General features: G+C 43.0%; 1 long non-coding RNA gene across 1 annotated transcript; it reads left to right on the top strand.

The window, feature by feature from the left end:
* Window positions 1-534: 534 nt before the first annotated feature.
* Window positions 535-6,288, top strand: LOC137522620 (uncharacterized). Its single transcript, XR_011022363.1, has 3 exons — window positions 535-946; window positions 3,387-3,513; window positions 6,143-6,288. It is a non-coding gene; the product is annotated as an uncharacterized lncRNA (long non-coding RNA).
* Window positions 6,289-9,990: the final 3,702 nt, after the last annotated feature.

Below are 9,990 nucleotides of genomic sequence, written 5' to 3'. Positions count from 1 at the left end.
TGGCAGCCGATAACGGGGCCAACCTGGTGACAGCAGTGCAGCAGGGAAACCTCCAGCACATCCCCTGCTTGGCCCACGTGCTCAATCTTGTGGTGCAGCGCTTCTTGCGCACCTACCAGGGGATGAGCGAGCTGCTGCAGGATGCCCGGGCGGTGGTACGCTTTTTCCGCCTGTCAGCCACTGCCTCTGCACTCTTGCCCACCTTACAGCAGCAGTATGGAAGGCCACAACACCGGCTGATCATCGACATGCCAGTTCGCTGGAATTCGACTCTGGCCATGTGTGATACGATTCTGACAAAAATGTGACGTATGCCTGGATATAGACAGTACAGTATAGTACAGTATATACACATATATATATTCAGAATAGACAGTAATGGCTCTCGCTTTATATGAAACTATTTCACGGCTATTGAGGCCTAAGATGGTAAATCCTCCTGTTATCTCAAGGAATGTGAGATAAGACAGGCTGGCACCTCTTTCATGGTCATTTGGGCCTAGGATAGCAGCATATGACCCTGAAACCTCTTATTTATTTTGAGGTATGAGAGGTGGCACAAACTGGTTCAGAAGTGCTGATGAAGCATTCTCCCCCTGAAAACACAAGTTACTGAGCATGCGTATCTCATAGGTGATTGCTCAATAAGCGCATAACCGTAAGCTCGCACAAACACAACTTAACTCTAACTAGTAGTCACATGTGACTCTCAAGCACGAGTATACCGCGCTATTAACCAATAGGAGGAGGCGACGGGGTCGTGCTTACCCGACACGCTTTGTGCTAAGCTCTTGGCAGAACTGTATATAAGGTATATGCAGATACCAGGAGCTTGGGATCTCGTGTGCCACGACAGACGTGTTGTGTGATGTCTTGTATGCATTCCGGTACCTCCTGATGATCGTAGATGGTCCCCCGGTCACGGAGTGTTGAGCTACAATATCCGGTAATGTATTGATGTTTTACCTCTGTGATGATTACTGCTTACCATATTTAAAGCTGTATACTTAACCTGCTGGGCGGTCTGGACGAGCTCAGCTCGTCCAGTACCGCCGGAGCCTGCCGCTCAGGCCCTGCTGGGCCGATTTGGCTGAAATAAAAAGCAGCACACGCAGCCGGCACTTTGCCAGCCGCGTGTGCTGCCTGATCGCCGCCGCTCTGCGGCGATCCGCCGCGAGCAGCGGCGAAAGAGGGTCCCCCCAGCCGCCTGAGCCCAGCGTAGCCGGAACAAAAAGTTCCGGCCAGCGCTAAGGGCTGGATCGGAGGCGGCTGACGTCAGGACGTCGGCTGACGTCGATGACGTCACTCCGCTCGTCGCTATGGCGACGATGTAAGCAAAACAAGGAAGGCCGCTCATTGCGGCCTTCCTTGTTTATTCTGGCCGCCGGAGGCGATCGGAAGAACGCCTCCGGAGCGCCCTCTAGTGGGCTTTCATGCAGCCAACTTTCAGTTGGCTGCATGAAATAGTTTTTTTTTTATTAAAAAAAAACCCTCCCGCAGCCTGCCTGGCGATCTTAATAGAACGCCAGGCAGGTTAATAATTCTTAATAAACACAGATATCTATATACTGTATATGTTTTGCACCTTATACCTTTGCCTGTCTTGTATGACAGTGAGCGCTGGGTGGGGTCACCTCAAGGGTTGGCAGAACATAAATTTGGCGACGAGGATGGGATCTGTCTTTTTGTTGAATAATGATTGCAGGTATTGGCAATTTAAAATATATAAAGTGTTTACAATTGATTTTTAGTATATTTTGGAGAAGTTGGCGAATTACCAAATTGTTTCAAAAGTTTATAACTTTTGTTCTGTTTTTGTGCTGCATTTGTGCTATTAACAGAAGAGTCTTCTAGGGGAGGGGCACCACTACCCAAAATTTGGGGTAGATCGGTGCATCCACCTAGTTTCAAAATCAGATAAGTTTTCTTGGAAAAATATTTGTGCCAGGATATTTGGGGAGGTAGTCCAAACTCGCGAGGGGCACCTCTGACCGAAATCTTAGGCATTTGGCATTCTGCCAAAAAGTACAACTCTATATAAAAATAATACTGTTGTACTGAGGGAGTTGTATTTTAAAATATACAGAGTATATATCAAGGAGCACCACTGGTCCAAATATGATACAAGTTGGGGCTTATAAGTAGTTTTAAAGTTGGATAACTCAAATTGCCAATTGCCTTTTACTGTGATATTTAGTGTGATAGCCCAAGCTTGTGAGGGGCACCTCTGACCAAAGTATTAACCATTTGGCATTCTGCCAAAAGGGGTAATCATGTTCAGAAAGAAAGACAGATCCAAAAATGATGATAAGGTGGAGATTCCCGGCTGGATCGAGAGTCCCTACCATATTTTAGCTCAAGTAATGGTTAATCATGGTTTAGCAGAATCGTGGGAAGGTAAGCTCAAAGATTTTGCACCTCTCAATGTTGTTAAAGTACTTGAGGGGTGGTCCCCGTTAAAGCGGGTGATGTTGTTGAACCTCTCAATGTTGTTAAAGTACTTGAGGGGTGGTCCCCGTTAAAGCGGGTGATGTTGTTGAACCTCTCAATGTTGTTAAAGTACTTGAGGGGGGTCCCCGTTAAAGCGGGTGATGTTGTTGCTCTCCCTAGATGTAGATAAGACTCTAGGGGGGGGTCCCCGTTGAAGCGGGTGATGTTGTTGCTCTCTCTAGATGTAGATAAGACTCTAGAGGGGGGCCCTGTTAAGGCGGGACATGATGTCGCTCTCGGGCGGCATAGTGGGATGTTGTTGACAGCTTATAGAAAGCTTCAACAAAGATTGTGTAAGTTGAAAGAATCAGAAACCCTCAATGTTACATTACTTGAGGGTATTCCTGTTAGAAAAAGGAACTAGAGTAGGATGACAGAGTGATAGTTGCACAAGTGTCATCACAGGCAGCTGCAGATAAATACCAACATGTAACAGAATCTGCAGCTGGTAAAATAAATGTACTGGAGGAAGTAGCTGGGGAAGAGGCTCCTGTGATGACACATTTTGGATTGTTATCAGTGGAGCAGGGAGCTTCTGTAAATAAAAGGAAGCCAAACTCTGCCACTGATCATTGCACAAGAAATAGGACAATGTGCATTGAACTGGGTTTGATATAAGTATATCAGGTTTAGTGAAGTAATTGTTTTTTGTTTTGTTATTTTTGTTTTGTTTTCTGGAAGTGTTTAGCACAAATGTATTTTGTTCCATTTGAAAAGATTAGGAATAGATGGGAACTTTCTTTAGGTTGTTACTGCTGTTTTTGTCCCTTTTAAGGAAAACCCCATATTTTTGATGATAAAATAGGGATGGGAAAAAGGGACAGAGAGTAACCTGACAGTGAATCTCAGCTCTTACTACTACGGTTTTTAATACAGTCTGTGTTTTTGTTGCGTAGATTTTGGAGTATATTCTCCACAGAAACTTGGAGTGCTGTGGTTAAACTTGTAAAGCAAATTTCTTAAAGTGACAGTACCTGACTGCACTGGCAGAGTTGAAATGGTAATATAATCTGGACAAGACAGGTGGGTTAACTTTGTTGTTTCTAGTGAATGTTTTATATGGTGAATCCATTATAGTGAGTCCTCATTAATTGTGTATTCATATTGTCTGGTTTTGTTTAATTGAATGCATAGAGGAATGTTTGGAAAAAAAACATTTGTGCACGGGCGGTGAGTGCTCCTAAGGAATGTGTGCGAGCCAGTGAGTGTGAGATGCTGCTCTCCTCAGTTGGGGGCACTTGGCAAGCATTATTTTTCATTCAGGAGTACATGCTGTACAAAAAAAATATTGACCTTTAATTCTTACTTCATGGGACATGCATCTTGTTTGATAAAATAAATGGTTAAAGAGGTGAGAAATAGTAAAGCAACTTTCTTGTGTGTGTGTGCGTTGTGTGTTTGGTGCAGCACTGTGTGTTGTGCTGGGTTTTGCTAGAACTTCCAAATCCCTGCAAATGCTCACTTGTTTGGTTACAGGGTGAAATGTGATTGTGATGTCACGGTGACATTTGTGCCAGCAATTTTTTCCCTTGGTTTCTAGCTATAATTGTGCAGGAGTGAAATTGTTTACCTGTTGAGCTGAAAGCTAGATTAGATGAGACTGTGTGAAAAAAAAAATAGAATTCTGAAGTCTATTATGGCAATGTAGCATGAAAATATTGCGTAATTAGACTGGAAAAACTTTTTTATATAATATGCCTGTGTCTCTGCGTCTATTCAGAGTTTTTTTTTTTTTTTTTTTTTTTTTTTTGCACTGCACATGTGCAGGGAGGGGCGCAGAAACACTGGGGAAAAGTTGAGGGGGGATAGGGCCAGAGGCGGCGGCGTGTGCGCAACGGTGTATGAGGGCACACGCGTGGCAGGTGCATGTGCACAGTGGGCACATGCATGCGCAGCGAAAGGCCTAGCTTGTTTTTTTTTTTTAAACGGGCTAAGGTCATTAGTTATTAACCTCCTGAGCGATAATCCCGAGCTGAGCTCGGGGTATGTCACGCAGGAGGATTTCTCAGGCCCCGCTGGGCCGATTTGCATAATTTTTTTTTTGTTACACGCAGCTAGCACTTTGCTAGCTGCGTGTAACTTCCGATCGCCGCCGCTCGCCGCCGATCCGCCGCTACCCGCCGTTCCGCGCAGCCCCCCCCCTCCCCAAACCCTTGCGCAGCCTGGCCAATCAGTGCCAGGCAGCGCTGTGGGGTGGATCGGAACTCCCTATGACGTCACGACGTCCATGACGTCGGTGACGTCATCCCGCCCCGTCGCCATGGCGACCAGGGAAGCCCAGCAGGAAATCCCGTTCTGAACGGGATTTCCTGCTTACTCTGATCGCCGAAGGCGATCGGAGTGGGTGGGGGGATGCCGCTGCGCTGCGGCTATCATGTAGCGAGCCCTGGGCTCGCTACATGATTTAAAAAATAAAAAAAATTAAAAAATAGTGCTGCGCCACCTCTTGGGCGATATAATTGTATCGCCCAGAGGGTTAAATGAGATTTGTTTGTCTTGCAGAGAAATGCCTGGTTTCTCTAGGGTTGAATGTTGTACTGATTAGCTGAATGGCGTGAAGTGGCAGAATGTGTTGATGATGAAGTGTGAATTGAGTTGTTTCTAATGAATTGTATGAAGTTTGCTTTGAGACCTTACTGATATAGAGTGTATTATATGTTCAAGAATACCTCTGTTAAAGATGCTAGAATGTATGCATATGCTAGTTTAGAATAATACAAACAAACTGTGAATATAACAGATTTTTGTTTATACCAGAAACTAGCTGGTGGGGCGGTTAAAGTAGAAACGATTTCTTATTGAAAAATGCATAAGGGTAGCTCCATATAGGGGAAAACCTGTATCAGCTGGGTTGGATTTGCATGCTTTAGAAGTTGTTATCATTAACCCCTCACAGGTTACAACCATTCCCACAGGTATAGGATGTAAAATACCTGACTAACATTATGGGCAAATAGCTACCCAATCCAGTTTTGCTCAGAAAGGAGCTATAGTGATAGAAGGAGCAATTGACTCCGACTATTCTTGAATAAATTAAAGCAATCATGATTAACCTGGGAAATAGTGAGTTAATTATTGGAAAAGGAGAGAGGATGGGTTAAAGTTTTTAGGGGAGGACACTGTGTATACACAGGCCAAAGAGTTGTATAGCCCAGGTTCTCCTGAGGACCCTTTTACACTTAATGCGCTGGTATGCATTAGTACGCATACAATTTTGTTGTTTGTTTTTGTTTTTTGTTGTTTTTTGTTGTTTTTTCCCCAATGGCGATGCATTGTGAAAAGATTTCAATGTTTTTTCAGTGTATAGTGTGAAAGAGGCCATAGGGGGACACGGACGCTGGACTTTACATCAGTTGTTATTTTGATTACAGTTAACAGCAGCTGATTAAGTGTAAAGGGACCCTAATTCCTTTATTTGTAGAGAGGGAAGCCCATCAGTAAAGGGTGATGAATATTTTGGTTCTACTAATACAGTAAATGTTAGGGCTAAAATGTGGGTCAGAATCCCCAAGGACCGCCTCCTCCAGCAGATGTGATTGCAGTAGGCAAGGACCGAACTCTGCTGGAGGCCAGAACAGGAAAAGTGGGAATATATCCCACAGGAAAAATGTTATTTGCAAGAATAAGTCACACTTGTTTGGGTTTTTTGCAGATTGATCTCCATGTCTATGGCATTGTCCTTGGAATCCTTGGTATCGTGTGGTTGGAAAGTTGTGGCGTTAATGCATGGACTTCAAGTATTCGAGTAACCGATACAGGGGATCCACGGTGACTTTCGTGTGGGGAAATAAAACCAAGGGTTGTTCAAGTTTAACTGCTGCGCTCACCAGATTCTGTACCTAGTTTTTTGAAAGGCTGCAGTATATCTTACAAAAGTCCTCAAGAATTAATTCAGAAGATATTTTCCATCCACCTTTAGGATCACTGTTAGAGGTTCAGTGGGAGAATACAGTTGGATTCACCACTCCTAGAAAAATACAGAAATTCTCCACATAGGGTGATAACGTTCAGATTATCAATAATATGCAACACACCACCAAAAAGTGCTCCAGTGAGTTGTGAAGGCTGATGACACGAAATTCATAGACCCACACCCCTTTTCCTTATATGCTCACCAAATTCAGACCACCCTAATTAATGGTGGATTTTAGGCTGTGTTCATCTCCTAATATACATGGTAAAAGTCCTGCAAGGAAAACAATTCTCGACATAGGGTAATACTGTTCAAATAAAATTAAATTAAAATAAACTCCTCAGTGATGTCACTTTGTGAAAACCGTGCTCTCATTCCATGCCGTGGGGGTCCCACTCCCTACACAACAATATGCTCACCAGATAGAGCCCACCTCTATAGACAGGTGGAAACAGCGCTCAGTACAGCCTTACGAACAAAATTCTCTCACTCCTGTTCATAAAATTTAACCTCTCCTGAGGTCTTTTATTCCGATAGATCTCAAAGTAAAACAAATAAAAGAAAACATAGCGTAAAACTGCAAATGCTTGCCTCTGGACGCACATAGAAACACACTTACGCATCCAGGGCAAGTTCAAGCATGTCACAAATCACTCCCACCGATGCCCATCCGCTGAAGTGTGAAGGATGTCCCGCTCCGCGGCGTCCCGGGCGGAGCTTAACGTCTGACGTCACGCGCACACCCGGAAGCGAGTGGACCGGCCGGTCACCGTTACTAGCGCGGAATCACACTAGCTATTCGGCTGGAGGAAGGAATAGAGCGGGACGCCGCGGAGCGGGACATCCTTCACACTTCAGCGGATGGGCATCGGTGGGAGTGATTTGTGACATGCTTGAACTTGCCCTGGATGCGTAAGTGTGTTTCTATGTGCGTCCAGAGGCAAGCATTTGCAGTTTTACGCTATGTTTTCTTTTATTTGTTTTACTTTGAGATCTATCCGAATAAAAGACCTCAGGAGAGGTTAAATTTTATGAACAGGAGTGAGAGAATTTTGTTCGTAAGGCTGTACTGAGCGCTGTTTCCACCTGTCTATAGAGGTGGGCTCTATCTGGTGAGCATATTGTTGTGTGGGGAGTGGGACCCCCACGGCATGGAATGAGAGCACGGTTTTCACAAAGTGACATCACTGAGGAGTTTATTTTAATTTAATTTTATTTGAACAGTATTACCCTATGTCGAGAATTGTTTTCCTTGCAGGACTTTTACCATGTATATTAGGAGATGAACACTGCCTAAAATCCACCATTAATTAAGGTGGTCTGAATTTGGTGAGCATATAAGGAAAAGGGGTGTGGGTCTATGAATTTCGTGTCATCAGCCTTCACAACTCACTGGAGCACTTTTTGGTGGTGTGTTGCATATTATTGATAATCTGAACGTTATCACCCTATGTGGAGAATTTCTGTATTTTTCTAGGAGTGGTGAATCCAACTGTATTCTCCCACTGAACCTCTAACAGTGATCCTAAAGGTGGATGGAAAATATCTTCTGAATTAATTCTTGAGGACTTTTGTAAGATATACTGCAGCCTTTCAAAAAACTAGGTACAGAATCTGGTGAGCGCAGCAGTTAAACTTGAACATTGTAACTAATATTGGAAACCACTGCAGCGACCCCAGAGACTGGCGGTAGATCCATCACATAGATTTGTTTAGACTGTGGCGCAATAATTAATTAAAAAACCAAGGGTTGTTTACAGAGAAACTTTACCTATAATGCTAGGCAAGCATGTGACGTTCTCAATGCTACTTTCAATGGAACATGTCTCGGTGGGGCCTACTTTGATATTTGTGGATATGATGGATGCTAAAGTGGACCCTGGGCATATAAAGAGACTACCTTCCACTTGTGCAAAGGTGGGGCAACATGCCTAAAAGACTGTGATTCATGCACGTTTCCAGCTGCCATAAACTGTTCTAAACCACACTAAATACGGAGAGAGTGGTATGACTCATTGTTAGGAGGATATGGGACATTGACTGGAACTCTTAATAGTCTGTATATTGAAACATTAGCAAATAGATTGCATAACGCTGGAAGTAAAATAAATAATGTCTTAACTTTACAAGCTAAATGGATGCCAACTATATGGGCGTCATTCAAAATTACAAGCTAAAATAGATGATGATTTGCTTGATTTAATTAACGCAAGTGCCTCTGTTATGTATGAAACAGATGTTGATATAACTAGAATTGTAAACTGGACTATCTGTTCCATGCAAACCTTACAACAGCAACAACAGAAAGGGTTATTTCAAACTATGTTGTTGACTGGATGTGAGGAGGTTTGGAGGACCGTGTTCAGTTCCATGATAAGAACTGATCACTGGATAGATATCAAAGCACCCAAAGTGATGTGCAATGATACATTTTGCATGGGACAATTAACACTTTACAATGTTACTAAAAGTAGTGTAATGTGTAAAGTTGTAGTGTGGTTATTATTAATGGGACCCCCAGGTAATCAACATTTTTGGGTACCCAAATTTAATGGTGATGTTATAGATGAGTATAACCGGACTCATGATTTACCTTTTTGTGATAAAACTTTGGAGGGAAAAATCTGTAATTTACAGTCTTCTGTATATGAACCTTGTTTGTTACAGAACACTGTAAATGTCTGTGAGTGGACCATTAGGCCAACTAACTACAGGTGGATGGTAGAAATAGCACCACAAGTGGTTTATATGGCAACTGATCAACCGGCAGTGCCAAGAATGGAGGTACCATTCTCAGGTTGCATACATGATATGTCTGTCTTAAGGTGGGAAAATGAAACATTTATATTAATGACAGAGGATACTGATTCAGTAAATAAGATATGGAAACCAGCGAAATTATCAATCCCTAATTGGGATTTCAATTTGACCAAGTTACATGCGCTTATTAACCAGTCACAAAGTGTAAAAGACTATATTAGGTCTTTAAACAAGAGTGTAGAGGCACATATGCTCAAAACCACGGTAATAGCAAATCAATTGGTCAAAATTGATTCTGCTATTGTTGAAGCTACCTCCCATCATTGGTGGGATGTATTTACGGGATGGTCTCCATCGGCATCACAAATGCTAAACTTTTTGATACATCCATTATTGGTGGTAATGGGTGTGGTGGTAATTCTATCTGTATGGAATTGCTACATGGCATATAATGTATGCTGTAAGAGGCGACGAGTATTGATGGTTTCATATTCAAGCAAAAGCCATTAAGGACCGATTGTGATACGATTCTGACAAAAATGTGACGTATGCCTGGATATAGACAGTACAGTATAGTACAGTATATACACATATATATATTCAGAATAGACAGTAATGGCTCTCGCTTTATATGAAACTATTTCACGGCTATTGAGGCCTAAGATGGTAAATCCTCCTGTTATCTCAAGGAATGTGAGATAAGACAGGCTGGCACCTCTTTCATGGTCATTTGGGCCTAGGATAGCAGCATATGACCCTGAATCCTCTTATTTATTTTGAGGTATGAGAGGTGGCACAAACTGGTTCAGAAGTGCTGATGAAGCATT

Source organism: Hyperolius riggenbachi, chromosome 6 (genome assembly GCF_040937935.1).
Source record: "Hyperolius riggenbachi isolate aHypRig1 chromosome 6, aHypRig1.pri, whole genome shotgun sequence".
NCBI lineage: Eukaryota > Metazoa > Chordata > Amphibia > Anura > Hyperoliidae > Hyperolius > Hyperolius riggenbachi.
The sequence above is the reverse complement of the archived record's forward strand: the minus strand, read 5'-3'. Positions and strand labels throughout refer to the sequence as shown.